Source organism: Grus americana, chromosome 1 (genome assembly GCF_028858705.1).
Source record: "Grus americana isolate bGruAme1 chromosome 1, bGruAme1.mat, whole genome shotgun sequence".
Lineage (NCBI taxonomy): Eukaryota > Metazoa > Chordata > Aves > Gruiformes > Gruidae > Grus > Grus americana.
Genome location: NC_072852.1, coordinates 205,453,940 through 205,466,493, shown reverse-complemented (window position 1 = coordinate 205,466,493; position 12,554 = coordinate 205,453,940). Strand labels below are relative to the sequence as shown.

At 36.8% G+C, this 12,554-nt stretch overlaps 1 protein-coding gene across 5 annotated transcripts in view; it reads left to right on the top strand.

Annotated features, from left to right (window-relative positions):
• Positions 1 to 12,554, top strand: part of CNTN5 (contactin 5) — a 753,708-nt gene that overhangs the window by 505,079 nt on the left and 236,075 nt on the right. The window lies entirely within an intron of this gene.

Below are 12,554 nucleotides of genomic sequence, written 5' to 3'. Positions count from 1 at the left end.
GGAATTTTAATGAAAGTTTCTCAAATAAGGTTAATGGAGGGATGCTGGCTGGAAGAGCTGAGGTGTAGCAAACACTGCTGCAGAACTTGTGAGAGAGAAGAGGCTGTTATAAAAACAGAGAATTTTTTTCAAAAGGATAGAGAGTCATAACTGGTTGAAGTTCTTTTAGAAGTTCATGAGCAACCCCTTCACAAGAGCAATTTCCAGTTCAATCTGTATTTGTAGTTCAACTTCTTTGTAGCATGATACTCTCCCTTCCACTCTTGATGTAATGCTTCTTCAAATCCCTGATCTTAAAAGGCTGATGTGTTCCTATTGAAACAATATTTACATCATGCAGCAGTTCACAGTATAAATTGGTGTTACCATACTGTAAACTTATAGCAAACTATCAGAAGCTTGTATCACAGAAATGTTTTAGTAAGTCAGATCCAAAGGAAATTTAAAAAAAAGATTTTCATTATGATTTCAGCTTTAAAATATCTAAGAAACTGTCTTGAATTCGACCAGAAAGTTCAGATATTTTTTTCTTGAAGCAAAGAATGGAATACTTTCATCCTGGTGTCTTGGGTGAGAAAAAGGTTACACTGGTTCCCAAGGGCCAATACTCTTTATTTCCTTTAGGAAACTGAAATGTGCTTTTCAGATGCTTAAGAGGAAGATCTTACTTTGTATCAGGAAGGATGGTTTTATGATCTAAAATATAATATTTTGGAGACCTCTTACTTCATATCTAGAAAAACTTCTGTAGTGTAATTGCAATCTTTCTGAAATAAATTAGGAAATTTTCCACATTAAGAAATTTTAACCAAGTAATATATAACATCTCATTTATTAATAACTCTTTTTCTTGCATTTAAATTCATTAATTACCTGAAAACCACCTTGGGTGAAGTAGTATACAATTAAATAGTCTTTAGATTAGACTATGTTTATTCAGTGATTAACATTGAGCTCTAAAGCATTATATAGGTAGGTAGAGATGGACTAGACAAAGATTAGCTTACATAGCCCTGAAATAAACATAAGAATTTTAAAAATGTCATGCTTGTGATGAAATACTGTAAGATAAAATTTCATTGTCGTTGAAGTAGGATATTTCATAGTATAGCTTGTTAACAGCAGGCTTGCATGTCTCCAGTTATTTTCAGTAAGACAGAAAGCATTGATAAAGACTTTTGTAAGGAAAGGTCCTAACCTTAAAGTAATTAAAGTAACTGGTGCCCTGCAATTTTACTGGGCTTTAGTGGCTTGAAGGGTAATTTATAATCCCAAGGATAAATTAAGGCATTTCTGATTATGAGATACAGAGCTACGCATAATGGCATTCACTGAAAGCCATGGATTCCAGAAGCTTAGCAACTTACCACTTTCACAGAAAAAAATAAAAAAAAATTAAGTTCATGTACTTGCTTGAATTCATGGTTTGTACTGCTGTGGAAAATAGTTATGTCTTTGCAGTTCGAAGAGCTGTTCTTCTAATTAAAGAAAGAAATGGCATACAGCTCAAAAGGAAACAACAGGGACCATTAAACAAGGCCTTTGACGCTGTTTTACAGGGAAAAGCGTGTGCTGTGATGTGCCCATGCAAAATATCACAAAACCAGAAAAAGGAGAGCATGTGTATTGCATTGGCTCTTACTTTTCTCACAACTGCATGGCCAGAAGCCCAGTTGCTATGGTTATTATCATCTAGTTTAGCATTAGTGATGCATTACAAATAGAAATGTTTATGTACTATATCATTTGCATATGTGTGCATAATTAAAATAGGACTTTGAAATACTTATACTATGTCTTTGGATTTGAGAGAGGTACAGATATAAAATGAACATTATTTTATATACCTCTAGAGATATAACATTTGAAACAGCCTCCTGTATCACTGGTTATTTTTATGAAGCAAAGTGGAAAGACCAGTTATGTGCAGTTAAATATCTGCTTGAAATTTTAAACTATCATAGCAAATATTTATGAAGATTTCAACAGAAAAAAGTTCTCTTTTTTTCTCTTCTTTGCATTTCCTATGATCTCTTACGCCCAAGGTCATGCTGGTTTATGCTATTTTAAGAAAGCAAGGAGAAAAAAAAAGAGAAAAAACCCACGCTGTAATAGAAATTAAGGAGAAATATATTTTTCAATAAAAGCAAATATTTGCCATATATTTTTTTGTCTTCAATAGAATTTTATGCAGAAAAATTGGGGGGAAAAAGCCCAAAGACAACACTGACAAAATGTCAAGCAAATCAGAATTCTTGATCACAAAAATTGTATGTTTAAAGTCACATTTCAGAAGTTTGCTCTTAGCAGGTTGTTAAAAAGATAAAAAGCTATCAGTTTGCTACAGCTTCAAATGTCATTTATACTTCACAATCATAAGAAATAGTTCATTGTTTTCTTAACAAGATTCTAATCAGCTCATTAAAATGTAAAAGCATTAGAGGATAATTACTGAATTCCTTTAGCCCATCTTAACGTTAATGCATTTTGTAGTTCTGGGTGTGGCTAGCTCTATGGAAGAGTTATTCAAACCTTTAAAGATTCTGCAGTCAATGGAAATAGAAAAGGGAAATACAGTTATTCTAGCTTAAGTTTTTACTGCATTAAGAAAAAATGTGTATATATGAAGGCAAGAGCATCAGCCAAATAGAGCAACCGTAGCAAACTTATAGTTGCTGCAAGCAGAAACCCAACTTTGCTGAGCACCTAGTAATTTTAAAGAAATGCATAACATCAAAAGTGTTTTGAGGATATGAGACTTAATAACAAAGTGTCAAAGTTTTATGAAGTAACTTACACACTACGCACACGTACATAGTTTTGTCTCTTATCTCCTCTCATTTCTGTTGTTAGAAATTTGTGTAACCTAAAGGGAAGATTTAAAAATTAAACTTTAATACTGATTTCTCAATGCTAGCTACTTTCGGCATCTGTACACAAGCTAAAAAGAATAAGTGACTTGAACCTGATGGGAAATTGAAAAAAAATACAGAGATTCCGAATTGACTAAATCCACCTGCCTTACTGCAAAACAGCTGCACATTTTTGTGCTGGGTTTCACAGCCTTTCTTTGGAACAGTGTGCTACAACTTTGGCTACAACAGTGGATGTATTTTGTATTTACCTTTGCCACGTATATAATCTCTGCATTCCATTAGGTCACAAACCAAAATAGCTTTTCTCTATCTGTGGATTATGCAACCTTTCACATACTTACCATCTCTGTGGTACTTATAGACTGGGCTAAAAAAAATAAACTGGTAGGGGGAAATAACTTCTCACTAGTCATTTATGAAATTCCTCACTGCAGTTTTATTAATTTGATTGTCACTAGCTTCTTTGTATCATTTTCCTTTTTTTTTTTTAATTAAATCTATTTTCTGATTTAATCTACAGACAAGGGTATTGATTAGATACAATTTAAATGTCCTTTTCCAATTGATGAGCTACCATGACTGTCCAGTGATGTACAGAATAAGAAGTCAGCCATGATGCAGACATATAAATCAATAGTTTTCTGGGGAGACAGCCCATTCCATCACAGCACACTTCTGACAGCCTGTTAGTGAGTTCACCTCCTAAGAAATGAGCTTAATGATCCATGTTTTCTTTCATGCTCCCTGGACATCTTGTTACGTTTACTCCATAATTTCCTGATATTAATTTGTAAAGAGTTTATTTAATTACAACCCTCTATACAGGACAAAAACCGTGATTTCTCATGTTAATTCCAGAAGATATAATGCAACAAAATGTTTGATCATATTACAATATCAACATTTTCTTCTAATCCATAAAAAGCTAAACAGTATTGAATACTATGAAAGAAAGATGAGAACAAATTGAAACAGGAAATGAAATCAGAATGTAACCAGTCATACCTTCATTTTTAAAAATCTCCCTGACCATTCTGTAATACAGCCTATGCTGGGCATTGCTTTGCTCTGAAAGCATCACAGCAATGTGAAGAATGTTACTATGTTGGTTAAGAACAGCTATAGCTACAATAATGATTGGCACTATAAAACTTCGGATTTTTTTCTGCATAATTTCAAGTGCTGTTTTTAGGAAATATATGCTTTAGATGCACCTTCAAACCAGGTGTACACACCAGAAAATTTCATGGTAGATAGGACAGGTTGCATTGTAATTATCAATAGTTTATTAATTGAAGAATATCATTCCGTGAACTTGAGATTAATATGAGTTTGTGTCACACTCAACAAAGGGTTTCAGGTTCATGAAGGCTGAGGACGTTGTGTTGTTATCTTGCAGAAGGAAGGGATCTGACTTCTAGTTCAGATGTGGAGACTCTGTTTCCTATCTCTTCCACTATTTAATTGTGCAAGATGGGGCAATTTCACAAGGAAAGGTGAGATCTTTCTTACAAAACAGGATTGCAAGACTAAGGTCTTCAGTGACTGTAGATCTCGGATCAACCCCCTGGGCCACAGTTTCCCACATAAATGTTTAAACCACTTGCACATATCTACTTTACAATTCTGCAAATCTAGCCCTTTCTTTTGTTCACAGAATCATAAGGAAATTTAAACTGAAAGATATGTAGGTTTTTTCATATCAGAATGGTGAAAAAATGAGCCTTTGAGTCAAATTAGAACTTTTTGTTTCATTTGAACTGTGGAAAAACAAGTTATTTGAATTTTAGCTGTAGGGATATTTACTTTGTTGTTTATAAAACATTCAGCTTATACATCTAAGTTCAATGGTGCCAGATGCTAAGAAATTTGGCCCCAGTCTAAAAAAGTATTTCATCTTAAAGTATTTGCATAATCTTTTTGAAGTTGATGGGAAGATGTATGTGCTTAAAATTAAGCAAATGCTTAAACTCTTTGTTGTTGTTAAAGATGAGGATTTCTAAAGCAAGAGTTGAAACAGTCCCTATGGATTTGTTACCATCAGTAACATGTAGTGTCATCATGACAGACACATAATAGGTTTAATTAAGCATTCTGCCACTCATTTCTTGATCCTTTCTTTCTTAAAGTGAATAACTAGCATAGAATAATGAACTTCATGCCTTAAAAATAGCAGAACTCATTACAATGCCTTTTATCCAGCAGTTCTTATAGAAGCTGTCCTGTTGGGAAAGATAGATCTGGGTTCATCATTGTGTCTATGGTGAATCTTTGATGAAAAACTGCCTTTGACCTTGCTTTACATAGGTGAATCTTTCTTTCATTCAGGCCTGAAAGCAAGACTGGAGAGAGAAATAAAATCAGCACTTGAGAGGTCACCTAAAACTGTGAAAACAGCATACACTCTTTCTGAAAAGAACAGCAAAATGAATGAATATTTATCCGTTGCTCAAATTTCCCAACAGCATTAATGAGTATTGCCAGATAGTAAACTTGATGGGAGTTCAACTGTATTCAAAAGTGATATCCACTGAAAGCTTCAGAAAAAAAATACACACCTTGTCTCCTGGAACCCCCCTTCCACACAAAGCATGCAGTATGTCTTCAGAAATGGTCTCCTATCTACAGTGACTTGGCTGTAACAGCATAAGACCAGCTAAGAACTCTGGTAGACTTGCTATGTGTATTTCTGTTCCTTTAATTCTGCTTTTGAAGCTGTCTGAGGATTGCAGTAATGCTATGCCAGCATTAAAAAACCAACTGACTTGTCCCTGCATGAGATCACTTTAAAGAGCAGAGGAAAACCAATTCTTTTCCATCTACAAAATCAAATGCTTTCTTTCCTTGAAGACAAGAGGACAGTGGGAAAATTTCTCTTATTTTCTCTCTGCTGCCTTGAATCAGTATCTTGTCAGTTCCAAAAGTGGTTCCATGTCTATGCTAGTAAATTGAAAATTCCCTAACACTGAAAACAAATCATATCAAAAAGTCAACATCCATACTTCTAAACGATTTCATATTTCAAGACACAGAGTACTTCTAAAGTGTCTTATGGGAATGGCCCACAGTCACTCCTGCTAACACCCAAAATGTGACAAGAATTGCCTGTGCTCCCACCAAAGAACCCCATAGACAGTTCTAACACTATGACAGTGTCCGTGATGAAAGTCCAGAGCAGGGGACTATTTCTTGATACTTTTCACTATACTACTATAGACAAAGTCTGAGTATCTTGAATCGAGAGTCTTCAACATAAGAGGGGAAAAGTATACACTGCATCTTTAAAATAAGAAGCAGCCATGCCATAGTTGTATGAAATAATTTAATTTTATTACTTTTAATATGTGAAGAAAAATATGAAAAATTGTAATGCTAAAAATGTACTAAACAAATGTACTCAAATTTTGGTCTAGTCTGTGTCCATCCTTCCTTAATTCTCAGTCTGCATCTTGATGTTTCACTTATAAAATACTTGGGACAAACATCTTAAGATAGGAGATTAAGTCTGAAGAATGCCAGCTACACATGAAGTCTTTCTGTAGGGTGACACTAAGGAACATGAGAAGACCATACTAACCAGCCGTGTGTCCCAGAAATATTCTCTAAGGCAAAAATATGAGGCTTTGGGCAACCTGGTCTAGTGGAGGGTGTCCCTGCCCGCAGCAGGGGGGTTGGAACTAGATGATCTTTAAGGTCCCTTCCAACCCAAACCATTCTATGATTCTATGATTCTTTGTTCTCCTGAAAGAAGCTGGTTACTCTGTGTGTGTCCTTACAAACAACTAACTCATTCCTTCACTTCATCCAGTTGACTTTTGTGTGGTGAAATCACGTATTACCTAGCCTGAGAGGGGCATTTTTACAAAGTATTAGAATGAAGGCAGCTTGAAAAGTTGAGGTCATATCACTAATTAGGGATTATACATCAATACAGTGCAAATTTGATTCTCATTATAATAGGTTACTAGCTTCAGAAAAGAGTATCAATTCTGGATGTACTCCATCGAGCAACATTTATTATCTCATTTCATTTGAATTGCACATAGGCATAACTTCAACCTCATTGATCCTCGTATCCATCAAACACCAAAAAAAGTTATGATTATTTCAAAGTATTCAAATGGAAATGAGATTTATTAATCTTCTCAAGTTCATTTATTGCTACATAAGTTTTGATGCCAAAAAAAAAGTATTCTGAGGTTGAAGTTCTGCTCAGCTTTTAAGTCTGAAAAGGTACTTTAAACAATACATTTTATATTTTGTGTTCTGTGGAAACATTAATAGAAATCAGTCATGTAGGGAGACACAGTTTGAAAGGTAATTACAGCAATCATTTAAAGATGCATAGTACATCTACTGACTTCTCATTTCAGCATTGTGCATTTCTCTGAAGAACTGGAAGGCTGGTATTTAACCTGCCTATAACCTACTTACCTATCTTTCACAATGTAATCTATCATGTTAATGAGCCATTAGTCTTGGCATCTAAATACAGATGACAATAATTAAGAGTAGCATTACTAAATAGGAGAAAATTTTAAAGGCTGAAGGAGAATTTTGTGCCAAGACCAGACAACACTTTCTGAATTTCCTTTGCAAGTTTTAACTCAGATTGACTTTTGGCAATTATCATGTCATCTCTCTACTTACAGCCTTCCAGGTGTTGCAGATTGTGGTGATCAGTACTCTACCTCCTTTCACATTAAAGGTGTAGTTGCACTTGAAATTTGTCGCATGGTATTTGTAGTGCTACCATGACATTTCTGCCCCCACTATGCTCCCTCCATTATCCTGACACAGCGGTATTGTGGCTTACCTGAGAAGCAGATCAGGCTCCTGATCTGGTTGAGAAATAAACTTGTCTGACAGGTTACTCTTCTGTTCACAAAAGCAGGTGCACAAGTAGTTGTGATAGCACAAGGGAGAGAGCAGCACAAGGCTGGGAGGGAAGAAGAGAGAAGTGGACCGGGCATTTAAGCCGACCTACTCAGGACCAGCACTGAATATAAAGGCAGCAGAGTCACCTTTGATAATACTTTTAGAACTTATGGGGGAAATCTAAGAAAGGGTTGAGTTCTAGCTGATTTAACAACACTGCAGAGGAGATATTAAGAAAAGCCTACAATGAATGAAGGAGATTGATCATCAAAGAAAACAACATCTGGAAGGTTGTGAAACATATGGATAAAGTGAGAATTAGTGGAAGTCAAGCTGAGTTAGACTGACAAAGGAAATTAAAAGAAATACAGATAAGTGTTTTAGCTAGGTTAATAAAAATTAATAAGAATAGAACGATGTATGATGGGATAGAATTAAAGCCAATCTATGTATGACCCCAAATTCAATGGTTGCCTTTCTGTGATTTTCCATAAGGACAGAATAGCTTATACAGCTGATTCCATATGAAGCATGAGATACCAGGAACAGAAAGATATGCTGCATTCAATTTGGGGATGGGAGAAGACAAGAATGGTAACAGTAAATCCACAGTTAAAACATATTTGTTGATAAAAACTGAGGTTCCTACAACATCCATGAGTTCTATTAATAAAGTTTAGCACTTCAGTGATATAACTTCGGAACTGTGTGCAGTTCTAGGGCCAGTTTGTCCTTTGTTCTTCTTAATATGTTCTTGCTGTGTTCATAGCACAATGATAAAATTAGTTTAATTATCTAATGCTACAAAAATGGGAAGTATTGTCAACATAGAAGTTGTATTCTCATCTGTAATAATTATACATTTTATTTGTAATGTTTTGCTCTCAGAGTAATGAACACAGTAATATCACTGTCATTTTGTATAGCATTTCTTGACAAAGAAATTTTACAAAATCAAAACAAGCTCCAAGAATAATTTCTCACCAGTGACAATGATAACATCAAAATCATCCCCTGGTGACCACCATGTGATGATAATGTCAAGTAATAAAAAGACTACCATGTGATGATAATAGCCAAGTCCTCAAACGTGATATTCTTAAATTCACTGAGATTGGGTAGATGTGTTACATAAGAAGCTGGTTTCATAGAACATGGTGCATATATAAAAAAGAGCAAATCCTCTCTATAAAACATATTGTAACCTGTCTTCATGTACAAAGATACACACAGCGCTAAACAATAAAAAACCCCAAACAAACCCTTTAATTAGGTTTCAGCCCTATATCTCATCAAGCATGGAAATATATAAAAATGCCCTCAGGATTCTATAAATATGTAAATCTTGAGCCCACCCACCTACCCACTGCATACACCACACTAATTAAAAGACAATGCATTAAGTCAGAAACTTATATACTGTGTGTCTAACTACACATTATATATTACACTGAATTTTATTAGAGTTGCAAGGTCAAACATCCAAGCTATAGCATGAGGGATTTATCATTGTGTATGCAATCTGAATTTCACCTTGTATGCAAGAGTCCTACAATATAGATTCATCACACAATTGCTTTCTTTTTTTTTTTACAGTAGACCCCCTAGACTTTCAGGTCACAAAAAAATTACTGCTCACTTACTGAACAGACTTCTATTTTCTATTGTTTGTAGCACAGCCCCACACCTTCATTAATTCAGGCTATTCAAAACCTACTCTGAAGACAAAATTAATTTCCTCGGAAGCTTTTTATGGTGCTCATCATTACAGCATCCAAGTGCTTCATGAACATTAATACATTTATTTTTACAATGTCCCTGTGAAGTGAGTAGTTATTACTATCTCTTTTTTATAAATGGAAAACTATGACAGGAGAGATTAATATAAAATATCCAGTAATTTGGGGAGCTGTACATGAGCTCATGAGGAGCTGCTTTTCCCAAGTGCTTAGCAGAGCCAGAATGGATCATTTTCCTATTCATCGCTCTAATATTTTTCTCAGCTTGGTGTCTGATCTCTCTCCTGCTATCGATTAGGCCTCTGTGGTGGTGAGTTGACCCAGGCTGGAGGCCAAGTGCCCCCAAAGCCGCTCTGTCACTGCCCTCCTCAGCTGGGCAGGGGAGAGAAAATATAACGAAAGGCTCCTGGGTCGAGATAAGGGCAGGGAGAGATCACTCACCTGTTACCATCATGGGCAAAACAGAACTCAACTTGGGTAAAATTAATTTAATTTATTGTCAATCAAATCAGAGTAGGGTAATGAGAAATAAAACCCAAATATTAAAACACCTCCCCCCACCCCTCCCTTCTTCCCAGGCCCAACTTCGCTCCCCATTTCTCTCCCTCCTCCCCCCCAGCAGCACAGGGGGACAGGGAATGGGAGTTGTGGTCAGTTCATCACATGGTGTCTCTGCCTCTCCTTCCTCCTCAGGGGGAGGACTCCTCACACTCTGCCCCTGCTCCGGCGTGGGGTCCCTCCCATGGGAGACAGTCCTCCACCAACTTCTCCAGTGTGAGTCCTTCCTACGGGCTGCAGTTCTTCATGAACTGCTCCAGCGTGGGTCTCTCCCACAGGGTGCAGACCTTCAGGAACAAACTGCTCCAGCGTGGGTCCCCCACAGGGTCACAAGTCCTGCCAGCAAACCTGCTCTGGCGTGGGCTCCTCTCTCCATGGGGCCACAGGTCCTGCCAGGGAGCCTGCTCCAGCGTGGGCTTCCCATGGGGTCACAGCCTCCTTTGGGGGCATCCACCTGCTCCATCATGGGGTCCTCCATGGGCTACAGGTGGATATCTGCTCCACCATGGACCTCCATGGGCTGCAGGAGGACAGCCTGCCTCACCATGGTCTTCTCCATGGGCTACAGGGGGATCTCTGCTCCAGCACCTGGAGCACCTCCTGCCCCTCCTTCTGCACTGACCTTGGTGTCTGCAGAGTTGTTCCTCTCACATCTTCTCATTCCTCTCTCCAGCTGCAATTGCCCTTTGTGTTGCACAGCAGTTTTTTTCCCCTCCTTAACTCTGTTACCCCAGAGGCACTACCACTGTTTCTGATGGGCTCGGCCTTGGCCAGCGGCAGGTTCATCTTGGAGCCGGCTGGCATTGGCTCTGTTGAACACAGGGGAGCCTTCTAGCAGCTTCTCACAGAAGCCACCCCTGCAGCCCCCCCGCTACACAAACCCAATACAGCCTCTGACCACATTTGTGGATTTCTTACTTACCGAAAGCATCTATCTGACTAAAATGGATCGTAACATCTTTCTAGCCCTCTTTTAGTCACTGTGTGCTCATTTTGTTTTATTGTCTGCAGTTCTTCTATCTCACATTTCCCAGTTCCAGACTCCTAATCTCAGTTTCCTTCTCTGTCCTTATTCGATACCTTCTATAGCATGCTTTTTCCATCCATAACCTTCTGCATCCTTAAGAGGGTAAATGAGCATTTAGTTATTTAACTAAAACTGAGAATAGCTGAAACAGGATATTGTAATGGAAAGTTTGGCCACCTTAATCACAGTAGTTGCTGCCCATTGCTGTGTATAATATTGGATGAATTTCTTGACAAATATCCATTGGAAGAATGGAAATTTTTTTGTTAGAAATATTATATCTATATTCAGGCTAAATAACTTGAATTGATACTCCATTAACTCTCATAAGCAAAGTGGGTCAAGGCTTTGAATGGCAAACTGCTACAGTAAGTTGAGTAGGAAGTAGTACTGATAATTCAGTATCTGGTACTTTCTCTTTTAAATTATTATTTTAACTATTATTACAGAACACACTATAATGAAACAAGTGTTCCTTGGATAAATTTCTGCCTGGAAAGGGATTTCTACTTATATACTTGCCATTTAGCAACACTTTCTTTACTATGAGGTCTCAACTATCTCATCTCCCTCACTCCTCATTAATATAACAGCAATTAACTGTGACCTGTATTTTGGTTGGTGACTGCAAGATCTTGAGATTTTAATACAGCCTCTATTCAGCCATATCCTTGAATTCTACTGCCATTTCACTGTACTACTGACTTTTCTGTTTCCTGTCCTTGCTTACTGTGTTCCTTTACAGTTTGTAAATGAAAGGTTACTGCTCGATCTAAACTGGAGCATTAGAAATATAGAAAATCTTAATTGATGTTCATCACTAGCCATGACAAACTGGAAATATGGATAAGAACTCTTAAAAGTTTTCTTTCTTTGTTTCACTGCTTGTTATAAAAGCTCTGGTAATGTATACTAATGTGATATTGGGAAGTGGCACCTCTCAATTTTTAATTAATGTTGTTATCTCATTAAAATCATATCTGTTAAAAAAAGTGGAAGCATCATAGACAAAATCTGCCAGTGAATGTAAAAGTTGGACTGGAATATTGGTAAGAAAATCATAGCTACCTGAACAAAAGATGCTAAGTATTCTCAATTGAACATTGCCTTCTGGTAATCTCAACAGAGGAGCCAATCCTTTAAATACTTTATCCTGCAAAACACAATCACCAGCAGTTCACTCCAAGTCAGTGGGATTGCATTCAGGATAAAGATCTTTGCTGCATATTTTGGTCAAAGTTCTCTGAAATGTACAGGGTTGTGTACTGTGTGAACAAAGGATGTTAAAAACTGGGATACTAGTTCCACAGAAGATTTAAGCACTTCGCTTTTTTTTTTAATATATAAATTTGGTCTTTTTTATTATTTCTTTTGCAACAAAATTCCAAAGCAATATATTTTAGAGTCAATGAAATATGATGTTTTAACAATGTCTAGTTTTGTATACCTTTGGTAAGAAAAATCCTATTATATTGA